The sequence below is a fragment of the Lytechinus pictus genome, chromosome 15 (genome assembly GCF_037042905.1).
Source record: "Lytechinus pictus isolate F3 Inbred chromosome 15, Lp3.0, whole genome shotgun sequence".
NCBI lineage: Eukaryota > Metazoa > Echinodermata > Echinoidea > Temnopleuroida > Toxopneustidae > Lytechinus > Lytechinus pictus.
Window position 1 is genome coordinate 20,930,270 of NC_087259.1, and position 17,372 is coordinate 20,947,641.

The 17,372-nt window shown below is 35.5% G+C and overlaps 1 long non-coding RNA gene across 1 annotated transcript; it reads right to left on the reverse strand.

Annotated features, from left to right (window-relative positions):
* Positions 1 to 453: 453 nt before the first annotated feature.
* On the reverse strand, positions 454 to 9,747 carry LOC129277159 (uncharacterized). Its single transcript, XR_010295939.1, has 3 exons — positions 9,612 to 9,747; positions 3,235 to 5,182; positions 454 to 3,078 (listed from the first exon to the last, which is right to left on the reverse strand). It is a non-coding gene; the product is annotated as an uncharacterized LOC129277159 (long non-coding RNA).
* Between the last annotated feature and the right edge of the window lie 7,625 nt (positions 9,748 to 17,372).

Genomic DNA, 17,372 nt, shown 5'->3' on the forward strand with positions numbered 1-17,372 from the left:
TCATGTTGCCTGGCCTTGGTGCTCCTACCATTGGCCTTAGAAATGTGGTGTGCCCACCTTTAATTTTTTCCAGTTGTGCTGTTAAAGGGGTGGTCCAGGCTGAAAATATTTATATCTAAATAAATATAGTAAAATTCACACAGCAAAATGCTGAAAATTTCATCAAAATCAGATAACAAATAACAAAAATATTGAATTCTAAAGTTTATCAATATTTTGTGAAAACAGTTATTTGCACATCGTCTTGAATATTCATTAGGTGGGCTGATGATGTCACATCCCCACTTTTCTTTTTCTTATGTTATTACATGAAATCATAAATGTTTCATTTTTTTCATACATGTGTAAATGATGTGTCTCCATTATGATGAAATAAAATACGGCAATAGATAACTAATGCACTTAATCAGTTGTCAATCCAATTGTTTTAGTTCTTGGTAGAATTTTTTTTTTAATAAACCTAATTTCATATATGAAAATACAAAAGAACAAGTGGGGATATGAACGCATCAGCCCATCTTATGAATATTCATAAATACATGCCTAGAACTGTTTCACTGAAATAATGCAAATCTTGAAAATTCAATAACTTTGTTATTTGTTATCCAATTTTGATCAAATTTTCAGCATTTCAGTCCTAAAAATATAGACATATAAGGCCTTGTACAGAGACCACATTATTCTGTTATGCACTGGGATATTCTTATTTGACCTGAAAAATTTGGAATGTGGTAATGTCCAAACACCCTTGATATACTCCATGTAGTGGTGAATAATCTCATTGAGAACATTACTAATAAAACAAACAATAAATATCTAATGAAAACAGATTCTTCTTCAACCTCTTCTATCATCAATGAAATATTTCAAATGTTTGCTTTGACCAGCTCCATGACGGCTTAATAATACTTGAGGACTATGCGGCTGTTTTCATAAGCATCAATTTCAGCATTCAAATTTTACACAAAACTTACTTTGTGAACTTAAATGAAAGCATTCTGATGGGAAAACACATTGAAAATAATAATTCACATATTTTCCACCTAAAAGTGTTGTTTTTCTTTTCAAAATGGCAATGATCACTAGGGACATAAATCTACATGTATTTGATACAATATAATATAATATAACTCTCAAAACATTTTCCTATTTCCAGCTGTTCAAAAAGTATGTACAGAAATAATAGAGCTTGTATAATGTTCATCATCATTATAAATAAATCTAACATCAGATTTCCAATAAATTTCATACAAATAGATAAATGAATGTTTGCATGACAGGTAATGCCAAAAAAAATTACATGAAGATATTGAACATGCTTTAGAACAGTGCCATCAACAAAAAAGAAATATTTTAGTCATATTTCTAGACATGGTATAAACTGTTTCCTAATTTGGAAGTGTAACTTCAGAAATTCAAATTCAGGATAGGCCTATATCACATTGACAGTTGACATCCTTCATAATCATAAACCTACAAAGCAATGACCATTGACAATTAAAATGAAATCTATTTCCTTTGAATATAAAATGAATTGTATGAAAGATGAAAACCTAAAACAGAAAGCAGAAAGGTTGAAAGAAATTGGACCATGAACACAAGTTTTGGTGATTGAAAAATGAGATGACTAAAACTCTGTAAATCTCACAAATTAGCAATTTGAAGGGTAGATTGTAACAAATAGGAAGGATCTATCCATATCCCATTAGTCCTGCACTTTGTTAAAATAATTTTCTAGTTTTCTCCTCTATAACTTAGGGGGTGATCAAATATATAGCGTCAGTCCTAACAAAAGGACAATACAATTCTGAGTAAAATACTTGAAAATATTTTGTTTCGGGATATAATAATGAAATTTATGGAGTACTTCTTACCTCACATTCCAATGACATAAACTTTGTGGTAAGTTATTTTCAACAGCCACAGTTTTGTGATAATCATGGGTTTCTACAACTTTAATAATATCATAATTTTGTTGTTAGTCAGAATTTGTTCAAACTTTTCCACTACTCATCTCTGTTTTTTTTTCAAAGTTGGTTATTTAAAAATACAAAATACATAATTTGCATATGAAGAACTACACTAATTGTTATGCACTTATCATAACAGATAAATGTTGCATATTAAAGAACTTATCTATCACTTCTGTTTGAAATAAACAAATTAACTATTCAAATCCATGTATTGTTTAAATCATGTCTAAGATCTTAACCATACCCAGTCACTGAAAACATAAATAAACTTCAATCGCTGTACAATTATTGCACTATATAAGAGAATACTGCCCATAATATGGGCCATAGTTATTGCCAATCAATATGCACAACAGACCAAAGAAAAGAGGATGAATTTACCTTTAGTAAGACATTATTCAATTATGTTTGCAAAGTATTACAGTACATGCATTCAATTTTGGTATGAAATTTGGATAAGATTTTGAAGAAAGGAAATGAAAGAAAACAAGAAAATGCAGAAATGTAATACCTATTATTATAATACACAAAAATGCACTAAGAATACTTTATCAGTTGCATAAGGTTAAAGGATATTATTCACATATGCAGAATTTTGAAACAGTTTAGAAGTCAAGGTTACGATATTGATTGACAAAAACAAATTCAGGCAAGATGTGGCAAAAATAAGAGACATGAATGATATTTGACTCTTATGATTTCATGGTACTTTGAATTTGACGAAAAGCTAATGCATCATCCCTTTTCTTTCCTTCTCTCTTTCTCAATGAAATCTCTATCTAGAAGATACTAAACATCTGAACAAGTTATTGATATAATACATATCCACTAAACACTGCCTTAGTTAAGTACACTAATCTACATGCTCCAACTTGTACAAAATTCTCCAGTATAAATCTTCAGTACAAATACATCTATTGATTATTCTATATTGCTATTTAAGTGCATCAACCTCTTTTGAAATATATACATGAATATATAGTCCCGAATGAAACTTACGTACATAAAATGCTTTACACACTGTACAATTAATGTGCAGGTTCATACATCTATAAGATCTGCAGATTTGGATAATTTTTAAAGTCATTATTGGAGCAGCGGGCCCCTGGGGCCCGTTGCAGAAAGAGTTGCAATCAATCGCAACTCTAAAAATCATGCACAACTTGATTTTCAACCAATCAACAGCACGCATTTGGGACTTGCGATTGATTTTTTGACTTTCGTTTAAACGCAACTATTTCTGCAACGGATCCCAGGGCACACAATTAATTAAGTACAGGTACGATGATGTTAGACATCTTAAGCACAAAAAGCTAGGGGAAAAAACCTCAACAAAACAAATCTTTGATTTATTGAATGTTTCTTGTCTAACAATTCCCATATCAAACATCATAATCTGTATGCATACTAGTACAGTAGTAGACATTACTCAGTAAAAATCTGTTTGTAGTTTTCTATCGAAACAAATCCCTATATATTTGCCAATTGCCATGTTTATACTGTTTTTTATTATTTTAGTCTGCTTTGTCTCAGTGTGTATTAGAATGTTTAACCACCAATGAAAGATAGATAAAATGAAATTCTTCATGTTGCATTTAATAATTTCATCACACTATTAGTAAAGCTGACCCTAATAATCAACATCCACTCATAAATAAGAGCTGAAAATAACATGGAATTTCTAAACAGTCAAGGTACAATACTACAATTCAAGGTAGAAAAACAGTATGTAAACTAATGTATCAATCAATCAATTGGACCAATTTAAGTTAATGAATCTTATCTCTCTGTAATAATCTCACTTTTTAACTTTACTTTTGAATAAAACGAAGATTACATCTGCACATCAAATTCAGCGTGATATCAGAGTACAAGAAAGATAAGGAATTCAAATAAATACATCACTTCCTGAAGTAGTTGTGATACCAAATATCATACCAGCTGATATAATGGTACGCAAGGTTTCATGAAAAGTACCAGTACTTATCACACAGAACGATGCAATTACAGATTCAAATATAAATCTTTAGGTTTCCCAACAGTCAATGCCGACCTGTTACCAATATGCCTTTAGAAAATAATACAAGAGTCAGTAGGTAGGTGCGGGTGAGGGTGGGAGCATAGTCACAGGGGGAATCCGCTCTATCTTTTGCCCCAAATCAGCATTGCCTCTCACTATTTTGTCATTTTTATCCTTCAAATTTTATCCTTTTTAGGGTGAGGGTGGTTCAGAACCTCTTTATTCGCAATTGTATCCTACTTTTGATCAAGAACCCCCCCTCCCCCTCTTTTTCTTGCTTGTCTGGAAATGGATAGACCTCAATTCTGTGCCTCCCTCAACCTGAACACTAACAGATCAGGATATCAAAGGTGAACATTAGGTGATGATAATCAAATACCTACACATGTAATATTGTGCAGCCCTGCTGAATACATATGATTTATCTTTAATCTTCTTGGAATGGAAAAGAACAACTATTTCCCATTTTGTTGTTGTTGTTGAATATTTGGGAATGGATATTACAATTGAGATAGCTAAGAAAGATGTGTACTTCATTATTCTGAATACTATGACACTGAAGAACATTATGTCTCATGGGTTTGAAATTTAATTGATACCTCTGCCATGATGCTACATGACAGAACACACAGTAGATTGCACAACATGGTTGTCCCTTTTCACCACATCCTGCCCAACATGACTCACAGTGATACTCTCGTTGCCGTACCGACCGTACTTGACCATGCTCGGTTCCGCTTTGTCAGTCTCGTCCTGGGGTTTGGGAGGACGACGACGTTGGTACTCCTCCTGGTATTTCTTCTGCTGCTCCTTGAAGATGACAACCGACGTGTCCTGGTACCGCTCCCGGATGAACTGCCGGGACTCCGGATCTACGGTCCGCCGGCTCAGGAATCGATGCGCCACTGTTCCTGATGTCTGCATACACCGCTGGCTGAGAAATACAAGTTTGATCAGGTCAGCAAACTCAGCATCATTCAAGCGAAAATGTTCTGTTAAACCATTGGTTTGTGGACAGTACAATGGCTTATCTACTAAGTGATACTCTTCTCCATTACTTTTTCACAAGAATCTCCAGATCTCAAGTCTTGTGTGAGGATATATTTTCTTAGACCAATCCAAGATATCTCTTGATCAGGTCTAGTGCAAACTGGACCAATGGTATAAAGTACTCTACATTGCTTTCCTCCTATTTAGGGAAATAAATAAAGGAAGAAAAATAATTACATAAAATTTAAGAAAAACATTTTCTTTATTCAAATACAGAGTTTTCATTTAAAAAATTGATTTTCATTCAATAAAATTTATCAAGTTGTTTGTAATGCTGGCATGCTGTTGAGATGGGGGTGATCCTGACTTTCCCCATCTTAACATAACTGCGCATACATTACAAACAAAAAGCATTGTTTTGGACATCCGTGCTCTCTCATTAATTACATGTACCATTTTTAATCTACTTTTTGTGTTGGACAGACTGGATAATATTTTTTTTCTCAGAATAACAGTTATGAACTTTTGAAATATTGATTTTCTGACATGACGGATAAGCAGCTCCTACAATATGTTGTATGATATAAAGAAAAAAAGGCCACTTTCTAAAAAAAAAAAAAATGTATTTGTGCAGCAGTTATCATCAAACACCTCGTCCAATCCTCCCTTATATAAGAAAACTATTTTTATTCATTATGTTCCATGAAAAAAATGATTTATGGAATTAATATTACTGTATGAAGGAACTAAAAAAGCTTGCATGTGTCACAAATAAAACTTCAAAGTTTATCATGTTTATTAAGTTTGAAAAATAATAATTATGTTCTTTGATAAATTTTCATCTAAGTTTTCACCAGTCTAATATAATAATACTACTTTTTACTAGTTTCTTTATTTTTACTGCTTCGGAAAGAGTTCCATATGCACCCCCCACCAAAAATAACAAAAGATTGTTGAGACTTCCGGTTCGTTCCCTTCAGATTTTTCTATCATTTTTTTACTGTTGCTTACCTTAGTTGGGACTCGAACTCACCTCGGTTGATCTGCAGTCAAGACCTTTCCCGCTATGCTAGCAAGAAGCGCTGATACTGGTAAGGGTATTTTTACGATTATCAGCCGATAGTTCGACTAGTCTTGACTCGCAGACCCTTTACTGACTAAATAAACCGATGTCTATGGACAATTACACGCACAAGATCTCGCTCGAAATTTGACGGAATAAAGCCATATTTTGGTATGTATTTCCACTTCCCCATCATATATGTTCGATATTAGGGCTAGATATATTATTATACTGAAACTTCTCCATGTTTTTATTTTCAATTTTAGTGGGGGGTGCATATGGAACTCTTACCTACTGCTTCTATTAAAACCATTTTTTGTCAGGGTGAACTTCCCCTTCATAAACCAAATTAACATAAAGTTAGATTTTTATTACTGTGACGACTTTCTGTGAATATCGATTGTAGAACTAGATCTAAATAAATCATATCTTATCCAATCAATTGTCTCTAAACAGCTGACTCTGAATCATACATACAGTTATACTCATATCAGGGCACATTAACGTGAAGTTAACATGTGATGAAGATATAGAAGTTTATTTCTATTTCATGATTTTATCACATGCAATGACTCAAAGAGTCAAACCATGCACCAGTGCAGTGCTCCACACCACTCTAGGCGACACCCCAATACTTACCCGTGCTAATAAACTGGGACTCCACTCACGCGCATTTGGGCCGCCCTAGCTTAGAACTAAGCTTTGTTTTACTAAAAAATAAATCTTGTAATGATTCAATAAATGTTACTTAATAAATTAGTACTGTTAAATTGGTACTCACCGGTTCTTTTCTTGAATTTTCTGGCAATTTCCCACGCTTCTGGCTTCAATTCTGCGGCTGTTCCTGTCGCGGTAGACAGCTACATATGCAACTTTATTTATAAATAGAGCGCCCCTTACGATAGTTGTTAAGAACGCGGCCAAATTGTTAGGTTTTTTGCACTGTGTCCAAGGCGTTTTTATTTTGTTTGATTTTTTATTTTTAATAAATATTTTGTTAAATAGTGATTTTTACGTCAAATATTAAATTCATATCACAAAATATTTTTAATTGTAGAAATATATATAATATCATGCAATTATTCATTCTATATATATTTTATAATAAAATTTATAATTGTTGCGGTCTTTAAAAAAGGATAGTCGATTGATCAGGTGATGACCACACGTATCACGTGATCTGAAAATCAGCTTCATACCGCTTTGATCGCACTCGACGGTGACCGGACTGACTGCCAAAAAAAGATCGAAAAATGACTCAAATGTAAGTTTCCCTTTATTTTATTAAATTCAAATTAGGAATAGGAATATATTTAATGGGCAATCTTTTAATAAATGATAAACAAACGAGGAAAAAACTCATATTTTGGGAGTAATATCATACTTGGGTGCAGGAAACAGTACGTTTAGAAGTTCTAACCTGTTTTTAACGCATTGTCGCCTATGAGGTCCATACATGTTAATGTTTGGACCTCATTGGTACCACTCCTAGTACCAATGAGGTCCAACATTACATGTATGGACCTCATAGGCGACATCAGTAGTATTTTTGGTTAGAAATCTCTGAGAACAGGATATTTATATATTATATCACAAGTACAAGCTATATTCCTTTCTCTTATTTAAATTATAATTTTATAGTGTAAATGCATCGTTAGCAACAACAAAAAAATGAAAGAAATGAAGGGGAACTTACATTTTCACGGCTTTTTCCTGATTTTCTGGGCAGCTGCTCTTCTCTTTTGACTCGCGATCGAAGCTGATATGAAGATCACGTGATTCGCGTTCTCGTCAGCTGATCGGTTGGTTATTCTTTTCGTCAGACGTTAATAATATATATTTTATAATGCTAGCATTCATCGCTAATTTAGGTGAAAGAGATTGAAGTTAAACAGCACCAGGTCGGAATCATAATTATTTTGGAAGAGTGTATTTATACACTCGATCTCATACCTGACGTAGACGGCGCTATTCAACAAATGCACAATCTTCAATATAAAAAATAAAACAGAAAGAACGCCTTGAACACAGGCCAAAATGCCTAACGATTTCTCCGCGGCATTAACAACTATCGTAAAGGGCGCTCCATTTATCAATAAAGATGGATGCTAAGCTGTCTATGGCGACAAAATTTGCCGCAAATATTTACGAAGAATTGTGAGAAATGGTCTGAAAATGCAACAAAAGAACCGGTGAGTACCGATTAAACATTATCAATTTATTTAATAGAACATATTTAATGACTACAATGTAACAATTTCTAGATAATATTGCTTAGTTCTAAGCTAGGGCGGCCCAAATGCGCGTGAGTGGAGTCCCAGTTTATTAGCACGGGTAAGTATTGGGGTGTCGCCTAGAGTGCATTGGTACTAGGATAACCCAGAGAGCTCCCGCCCGCGTAGCGGGCGGGAGCCCAGAAGCTTACCGTGTATTTTACCATTGTCACCGGACTAGGGTGATTTATGGTCTAAATATTTCTCCAAATGAATTGTGAAAACGGAAAGTATACAATTACCACGATTATATGGATGAAGGTCTAACGAGTGGCAGATTCCTGACATCTGGGCACAGTCTGGAACCTCAAAAAAACGAAAAGTTCTCTCCTTCTACCCAGTCTCGATCGGCCATTTTGTTACGATTTTTAACAAAAATGGCCGATCGAGACGGGGTAGAAGGAGAGAACTTTTCGTTTTTTTGAGGTTCCAGACTGTGCCCAGATGTCAGGAATCTGCCACTCGTTAGACCTTCATCCATATAATCATGGTAATTGTATACTTTCTGTTTTCACAATTCATTTGGAGAAATATTTAGACCATAAATCACCCTAGTCCGGTGACAATGGTAAAATACACGGCAAGCTTCTGGGCTCCCGCCCGCTGTGCGGGCGGGAGCTCTCTGGGTTAGTATAGTGAGTGATTGTATTACCGACCGGCCTTGTATTACCGAACGCACGCATCATACGCATCAGAAAATAAATTCATACGCTCAAAATTTTGCAACATCCTTCCAAAGAGAACTTGAATAGAAATTGATGAAAAATGGTCAAAAATACATTTTCAAAGTCTTAATATTCTAACAATAATAAAATATGGTCAAAATAGCTCATAAGTGTTTTTGTTGTTTTCTCAACTTTTCCCATAGAAAACACACGTTCGGTAATACGATACCTTTTTCAAGTGACCAAAATATTTCACGTGCGAAGAGGGGTCCGATTAGAAGCTAATATCATAAAAAGGAAAAACGATTTCGGCAAAATTTTTACATATTTATATTTTGTAGGTAATTGTGTATTTATGTTCAAAGTTTGGTGAATTTTATGAGAATAATGTGTTTGATATGATTGAATTCATGATAAGTGTTCGGTAATACGATCCACTACCATACTAGGAGTGCTCCACACCAGCACCACTCGTATCTAGTATAATAACACTGTCTGGCTAATACTAACACAGAATAAAGCATATGGGACCGGAATGCAATTATGGCAATGCAAAACTAGGGTCCTGTGCATAATTCAGGTCAGGACCATTAATTTGGTCCCAAAATTGTGAGGCCTTTTGCTTACCAGTATGCTCCAGATCACCTTTATCGATAAAAATCAAACCAGGGACGGAGAAATTTCAGGCAAGCTCAGAAATCTGTTTCTTGGCCTTCTGACTTTTTTGTCTGACTTGATTTTTGATGAACTTCGTGTTCACAAGGCCCTCTACGTTCGATTAATGCATATCTGGCGTGGTTCTAGACTAAAAATTTTGGTGGGGCTTCAATCTGGGCCGGGCTTGAGCCTTGACGTTGGTTTATTCAATAAAATGAAAATGGCCTATTGTGGGTAGCATAGTGTTCTTAGTGGGCAGCATAGGAGACTATTCTGATCTGACCTAGCAGCTAGGCTAGGCCCCCATTCCAGTCTCCAAAATACCCGGGGGGGCCACTTCCATTCACGAGTGGATACCATGCGCGACCATGGTGTCTCGAAAAGCACCCTAAACACGTAATTTCCATATTCTGAAAATGCACCCCTTAACAAGTATTGGCGTGTGAAACCCTACCCTTAACAAGTATTGGAAACAAAACGATACTCTTGGCAAATGTTCCCTAAAATGAACCCCTAAACAAGTACAGGAATGTTTGATTGTTACGGGTCCTTAACCTTCGGTCGTCGGCTTTACCTTATTGGTTTAGTACGACCCCACCTTCTACACCTCGCGCAAATCGGACTCTAAACACGAAGTGTTGGGGCAAAAAGGACATCCTTTATAAAACATTTTAATTTTGTTTTATCATCCCCGCGAATTCTACCCTAAACACGTAATTTTCATAGCGAAATAGATACCCTTTTTTCATTATTTTTGTGTTTTTGACACCCTTATCACGTTACGTACGTAACGTGCCCTGTCGTGAAAAAGACATCCTTTTTACGTGTTTTTTTGGTCGCGCATGGTATCCACTCGTCAATGTAAGTGGCCCCCCCGGGCCAAAATATTAGGCCTGCTATGCAAGTTAGTGTAGCGACCGAGCGAAAAAATCACATATTCAAAATACGTGAGAATGTTTTTCATAACCATGTTATACACTTAGATGAGGGCACGTGATCTTACTTCACGATAAAGTGGACAAGAATGTACTATCTCCAGGTGTTTCATTTATTATCGAGTGAGCAAAGTGAACGAGTGAAAAAAAAACACATTTCCAAAACTTAGAGACTTTTATTTAGAGACCTTTCTTATGAACTTCCTAATATAAATCGACAACGTCTTTCACTTTCTGTATAGGATACTAAACATGCAGATAGGCTGCAGAAGATTATGATCGCTGTCCTGTAAGTCTACACAATAAATTATTAGTATTGTAAACACATAATTCTATACACAATAGAGTATGTATAGATTCAAGTAATTCTAAGCAGAGGTGTCGTTCCTGGGGTGGGGATGAAAATATTGGGGGAACATATCGATTTCCCCCCAAAATGATTTTGACAACTTGAAAACATTATAATCATGCAATGCTAAAATATCCTGGGGGACTTACATTGACGAGTGGATACCATGCGCCAACGTACCACATAGCCAGGATTTAATTTTGGAGGGCGGTAAGTACACGCGAAGCATGCCAACCTGCCAACACTTACAGAGGAGGGGGAGGGTGCAGGGAGGGGGGGGGAGTTTTTCCCCTCCATCTCATCAAATTCAAATCAAAAGAAGGCATCTCTTGCGTCTCTAGTACCCTTATCAACTCGAATATTGACTTGCTGTGATGAAAACAAATTTGTTTTCGAAAGAAATTATGAGCGCCCAAAAATGGGAAAAGACTGAAGAGTTTGAAATAATTCCTCTCAGCGCGAGAAGCGCGGAAGCTTAAACGTTTTATAAAAATAGAGACAGAAATGATTATTATGACTACCTTGGTCACAGCAGATTTAATTGTAAAAAGTTTATCCACATTAAATTTCGTTAACTCGATCAAGTCGCCAAACAGAGTAGAAGACGGGTATATATACAGGAAGGAAATAGGCCCTATATTCCTTCCCGCGAATGGCGTTGAAGCTCTGAATTTTAGAAATTTCTCCGAAACTTTAACCTGTTTTAATTTTGATATTATTTATATATAACTCGATTCAGAAGAAAAATGACCTCAAAATGTGAAAGGGATGGTGCACTAGAAGAATGACTTTTCCTTTCCCATGCTCGCGAAGCACGGAAACCTCATTTATTTTGGGGAAAAAAATGTGTAATTTCGCTCATATTAAGCGCTTCCTTTTGGTTGATTACTTCAGTGATGTTCAAAATTTCAAATCAATGGCGCAAAACAAGACTGGAGATGGATGTGCAGCAATAAAGAATAAAGTTTGATATCGTACATATTTTTGCATATAGAACGGCACGAGTTTAATGCCTTCTCCTTTAAGCAGATACTTTGCCCAAAATTCTTGCTGAAAGCGGAAGAAATAGCAGTTGGGGACTCGGGGAGTGACGGTAATGTTTACCCGCTCCGAAAAGAAGAGACAAAATTTGTGTCAATGAAATAAAAAAAAAAAATACTTTTTATACTCTTTACACCTATGTATACTTTGTACTTAATTTTTGGCAAGAATATACGATTCCCACAGCCGGGAAGGGGAAAAACGGAGTAGAAAAAAATGTGGGAAACAAAAGGGAATTGCAATTTTGATATTTTTTTTGGACTAAGCTATACCTTTCTTCCTTTTTCTCCTTTCGCTTTTTCTCCTTTTCCTCTTCTTTTTATTTGGAGGGAGCGTTTTTTTTTTTTGGGCTACGCCCCTGGCTACGCGCCTGCCATGCGCGACCAAAAAAAAACACGTAAAAGGGATGTCTTTTTCAAGATAGGCACGTTACGTACGTAACGTAATAAGGGTGTCAAAAAAAATAATAAATGAAAAAAGGGTATCTATTTCGCTAGGAAAGCTACGTGTTTGAAGAAAGGGTATCTATTTTGCTAGGAAAGCTACGTGTTTAGGGTCAAATTTGCGAGGGTATAAAAATGACTAAAATGTTTTATAAAGGATTTACTTTTTGCCCCAACAGTTAACACTATATTATATATATACGTGTTTAGAGTCCGATTTGATTCGCGCGAGGTGTGGGATGTGGGCCGTACTAAACCCAATGATGTATAGGTAAATGTAAAACCGACCTCCGTGACTTATAACAATTAAAATATCGCTGTACTTGTTTAGGGGTTCAATTTAGGGAATACTTGCCAAGGGTGTCGTTTTATTTCCAATACTTGTTAAGGGTATAGGGTTTCACATACCAATACTTGTTAAGGGGCCGGGTGAAATAATAACATTCATGATTGTGGTAGTCATGGAACCGCGCACAAAACAGCATCACCATCATAATAATAATATAAAAAAAGCATATTGGAGGCGCAGGCTGTAAAAATTATCGCGTGAGGATATCATTGTTACGTAACAATCACTTATTATGACGCCACCACAATCATGAAAATGCAAGAATAGAATGGATAAAGGCTTATATATCAAGAAAATAAATTACTATTAAAGGAGGTGACAATGACCTCCCAAATCACTCTATCTTGAAATCAACTGTTAATATGTATGGAGGAGAGTAGAGCAATAATAATGATAATAAACCTATGAGAAATTCCTGAAATTATTTATAAAAATTGTATTTGTCCAGCCAAGACAGATCCTTGTTTAGGCCATACTGAAAACTTCGGCTATGAATAATGGCTCGAAGTTTAGCGAGTTTCCTCTCTTCCGCGGCTTTATAACCTCCTCCGAAAAGAACTATTTTGAACTATTTTGAGATATATATATATATATATATATATATATATATATATATATATAAATATATACTTATATATATATATATATATGTATATATATATATATATATATATATATATATATATATATATGTATATATATATATATACATATATATATATATATATATATATAAATATATACTTATATATATATATATATATATATACATATATATGATGAGTCAATATTGTTGAGGGGGGCATGCTGGGGCAAAATTCCAAATGATGAGAGCGAGCGAGCGAATCGAGCAAGCTACATTTTTTTTTCACACCTAGTTACCATTAATGCATATAGCATTTCCATTTATTTGAAAGCAGGATAAAAGAGCATTGTAGATTAAATGCCTTGCTCACGGGCATAGCTGCCGCGGCCGGGGATCGAACCCCGGACTTTTCCATGTATAGCCAGGCGCCCTAGACCACTCGGCTACGGCACCTCCACAATGTTGACATTGCTCGATCTCTTTCTTTTTCCTTTTCTTGGTGGTCAGGTGGTGGAACTTAACGTCTCACTTCCATCTTTGCAAAGAAAACATGTTACAACACACACACACACTCTCTCAAATAATTTGCGACGTTGGAATTGACAACTTGTCGGATGAAAATGTTGATGAAACTCTCCCCAGGTACTTGCCAGACGTTTTATCCGACAGTCCTGTTTTGCTTCTCAGCCAATCAAAATCAAAGAAAAATGTCAGATCTGACAACTTATCGGACAAAAACCGCTTCCCTGGTGTAATGTTAGGGAATCGATTAAATATTAATCCGTTCCTTTTTGGGACGGATTCGAAATAACGGATATGCAGATCTTTTTTGTCGATTAAATATACCTTGCTCACGGGCTTAGGTGCCGCAGGATCGAACCCCGGACTTTCCATGTACAGTCAGGCGCCTTAATTAGACCCGGCTCGGCCACGGCACCTCGGCGTAATGATCGATGACCAAAGTCGACCTCTTGATTTTATTCAAAGGGGAAGTTCACCTTGAGGAAAAGTTTGTTATAAAAACTGCAGAAGAAAAATATTGGTGAAGGTTTGAGGAAAATCCATTAAATATTAGGAAAGTTATTATAATTTGAAGTTTTTGGTTTGTGACGTCACAAACAAGTAGCTGCCCCAAATGCATGAATTTCATTTTTTTTAATAGTACGTGATGACTTCTTTTCTATTTTCTTTTTAGGAGTGCGTGTGATACAAAAAATAAAAAGCCATTTTCAATTTTCTGAGAAAACGACATTTCATTGATTTTTTTATCATGCGATATGTAGGAAAGCTGCTCGCATATGACGTCACAAATCAAATAACTTAGATTCTGATAGCTTAAAAAAAAAACTTTAATGAATTTTCCTCAAACCTTCGCCACTATTTTTTGATTATATATATTATCTGCTATTTTTACAATATAATTTTTTGCCACGGGAAGTTCACCGTGAAGAAAAGTTGCAATGGTTGTTAAAATACCATAATGTGAAATCATTTGGCTGTTGATACTGAAGTCATAATAAAGACCATTTCATTTTATTTAGAAAATGACATTTCAATTATAATCATTACATGATTATGCCTGTGGAAGTTGCTCTCTATACAGCGCATCCCCCAAACGTCCCCCTGACACCGGGCTGAATTAATTCCAAAATGTGGTATAGTATTCTTAATTAAATGTACATGAAAAGAAAGTCCATTTGGGGCCCATTTCATGTTCTAACTTCTATGAAAATTTCATTTGTCTTGCTTCAGCGGTTTTGAATACACATTCTATTAACAGTGGTGCATTTCAGCCCATTCCAAGTTTGCAGCATACTGATGTATTTCTGCATTGTCCTTAGCATGACTTCTTAACCCCCATTTTACCATCCAGTATCTCAACAAGGACATTTCCCCGATCTTATCAAATCATAAACCTGGGCATGTTTAGAAGGGTGAGAAACAAAAAAAAGCATTATGTTTTGTACTAATCAATAGGGAAATCAGTGCAGCAAATTAAAGAAAATAGTGCAGCAAATTAAAGAAAATAATGATGGATGAGTATAATAAGCTAAACAATGAAGAGCAAACCACAAGACTAGTGCACCACACTTTGCAAAAGCTAAGTGGAAATTTACTTTTTTCATTGAAAAGGCCTGGTAGGCCTACAGTGAGTTAACTTTAAAAAGTATTTGATGAAAACAAGAATGAAATATTTGGCATAAACAATAACCATCATTGTGCATCTCTTATTATCAAACTTCAAATTAACTGTAAGTGCTTTTCAGGGGCCGCGGAACGATTTTCAAAGTGGGGGGGGGGCTGAGCCAAAAGTGGGGGGGGGCTGATCACAATCATAAATTATGGTCAATTTTACGTTTTTGTACACGGTCTTGGGAAAAAGTGAGGGGGGAGCTGAAGCGAACCCCCCCCCCCCCCAGCCCACCCGGATTCACGGTTCCTGCTTTTGTTGCCCTTCTGAACATGCTCAAGGTTGTGATTTGATGAGCCTATAGGTAGATAATGGAGATTTCCTTGGTCAGATCAGACTGATTCCCTATAGTCAGATTCTGAATGATCCTTGGGTTATGATAGACAGTGCAGAATATAGATGGTTTAGCAATGCTGCATGTGGAACTTGGAATGGGCTAAAATGCACCACAGTGTTACATAATAGACTGTGTATTCAAAACCGAGTGAAGCGAGACCAATTATATTTTTACGGAAGTTAGGACATGAGATGAGCTTCTATGTTCCATATATTCAATTGAGAATGGTTTTCAATTTTGGAATAAATTCAGCCGAATATCAGAGGGACATTTTTTTTGGGGGGACGCACTGTCTAACGTCACAAGCTTAAAGGACAAGTCAACCCCAACAAAAAGTTGATTCGCATAAAAAGAGAAAAATCCAGCAAGCATAACACTGAAAATTTCATCAAAATCGGATGTAAAATAAGAAAGTTATGACATTTTAAAGTTTCGCTTAAATTCACAAAACAGTTATATTCACATCCTGGTCGGATGTAAAATAAGAAAGTTATGACATTTTAAAGTTTCGCTTAAATTCACAAAACAGTTATATTCACATCCTGGTCGTTATGCAAATGAGGAGACTGATGACATCACTCACTCTTTTGTATTTTAATATGTGAAATATGAAATATTCAAATTTTCTCCCAATTGTCGTGTGAAACAACGATTAATTCCTCCCTGAACATGTGCAATTAGCATTGTTTAATACTATATGGTTCAATTCAGTTGATCTTTATTGTCAATTTTTTTTTAAATTGAAATATTGTAATTCAAACAATAAAAAAAAAAAAAAGAAATAGTGAGTAAGGGACATCATCGACTGTCTCATTAATTTTGCTTGTCACTGAGTTGTGCATATCACTTTTTTTGTGAAAAATAAGCGAAACTTTAAAATGTCATAACTTTCTTATTTTACATCCGATTTTGATGAACTTTTCAGCATAATGTTTGTTTGATTTTTCTCTATTTATTCAAATCAACATTTCTCTGGGGTGGACTTGACCTTTAATAAAAATGAAACTTCGAATAAATTCTAAAATCTTGGATGGATTTCACTCCAACCTTCAGCAATTTTATATATATATATTTTTTTAATATATATTTTTTTGTTGGGGTGAACTTCGATCCCCTTTGAATCTTAAAGATTGCACAGGGGGTCTTTTTACAGTCGGATCGGTGTAGGCCTCAAAATGGAAAGAGTCGCCGTAAGTTTAACTTTTTGGGATTCCGAGCACATGATCTCTCGCCAAGGTGCCTTCGGTAGGCCATTACATCTTCAAACTTATATCAAATCACAGCAAAGGGGCAAATCACGTGGTGGAGGGACTCGGATCGCCCCTAGGGCTGACTCGCCCAGCTCTCCCCTCCTCCAATTTATGTGTGACTGAAAAAAAATAGGACCAGTAATTACAAGGAACCTTACAGAAGAAAAAGTAACAAACAACTTTCGTGCGTTGACACGTCCAAATCTTACTATTGAATGAAATGGGTATCTGACATTACAAGGTTGAATTG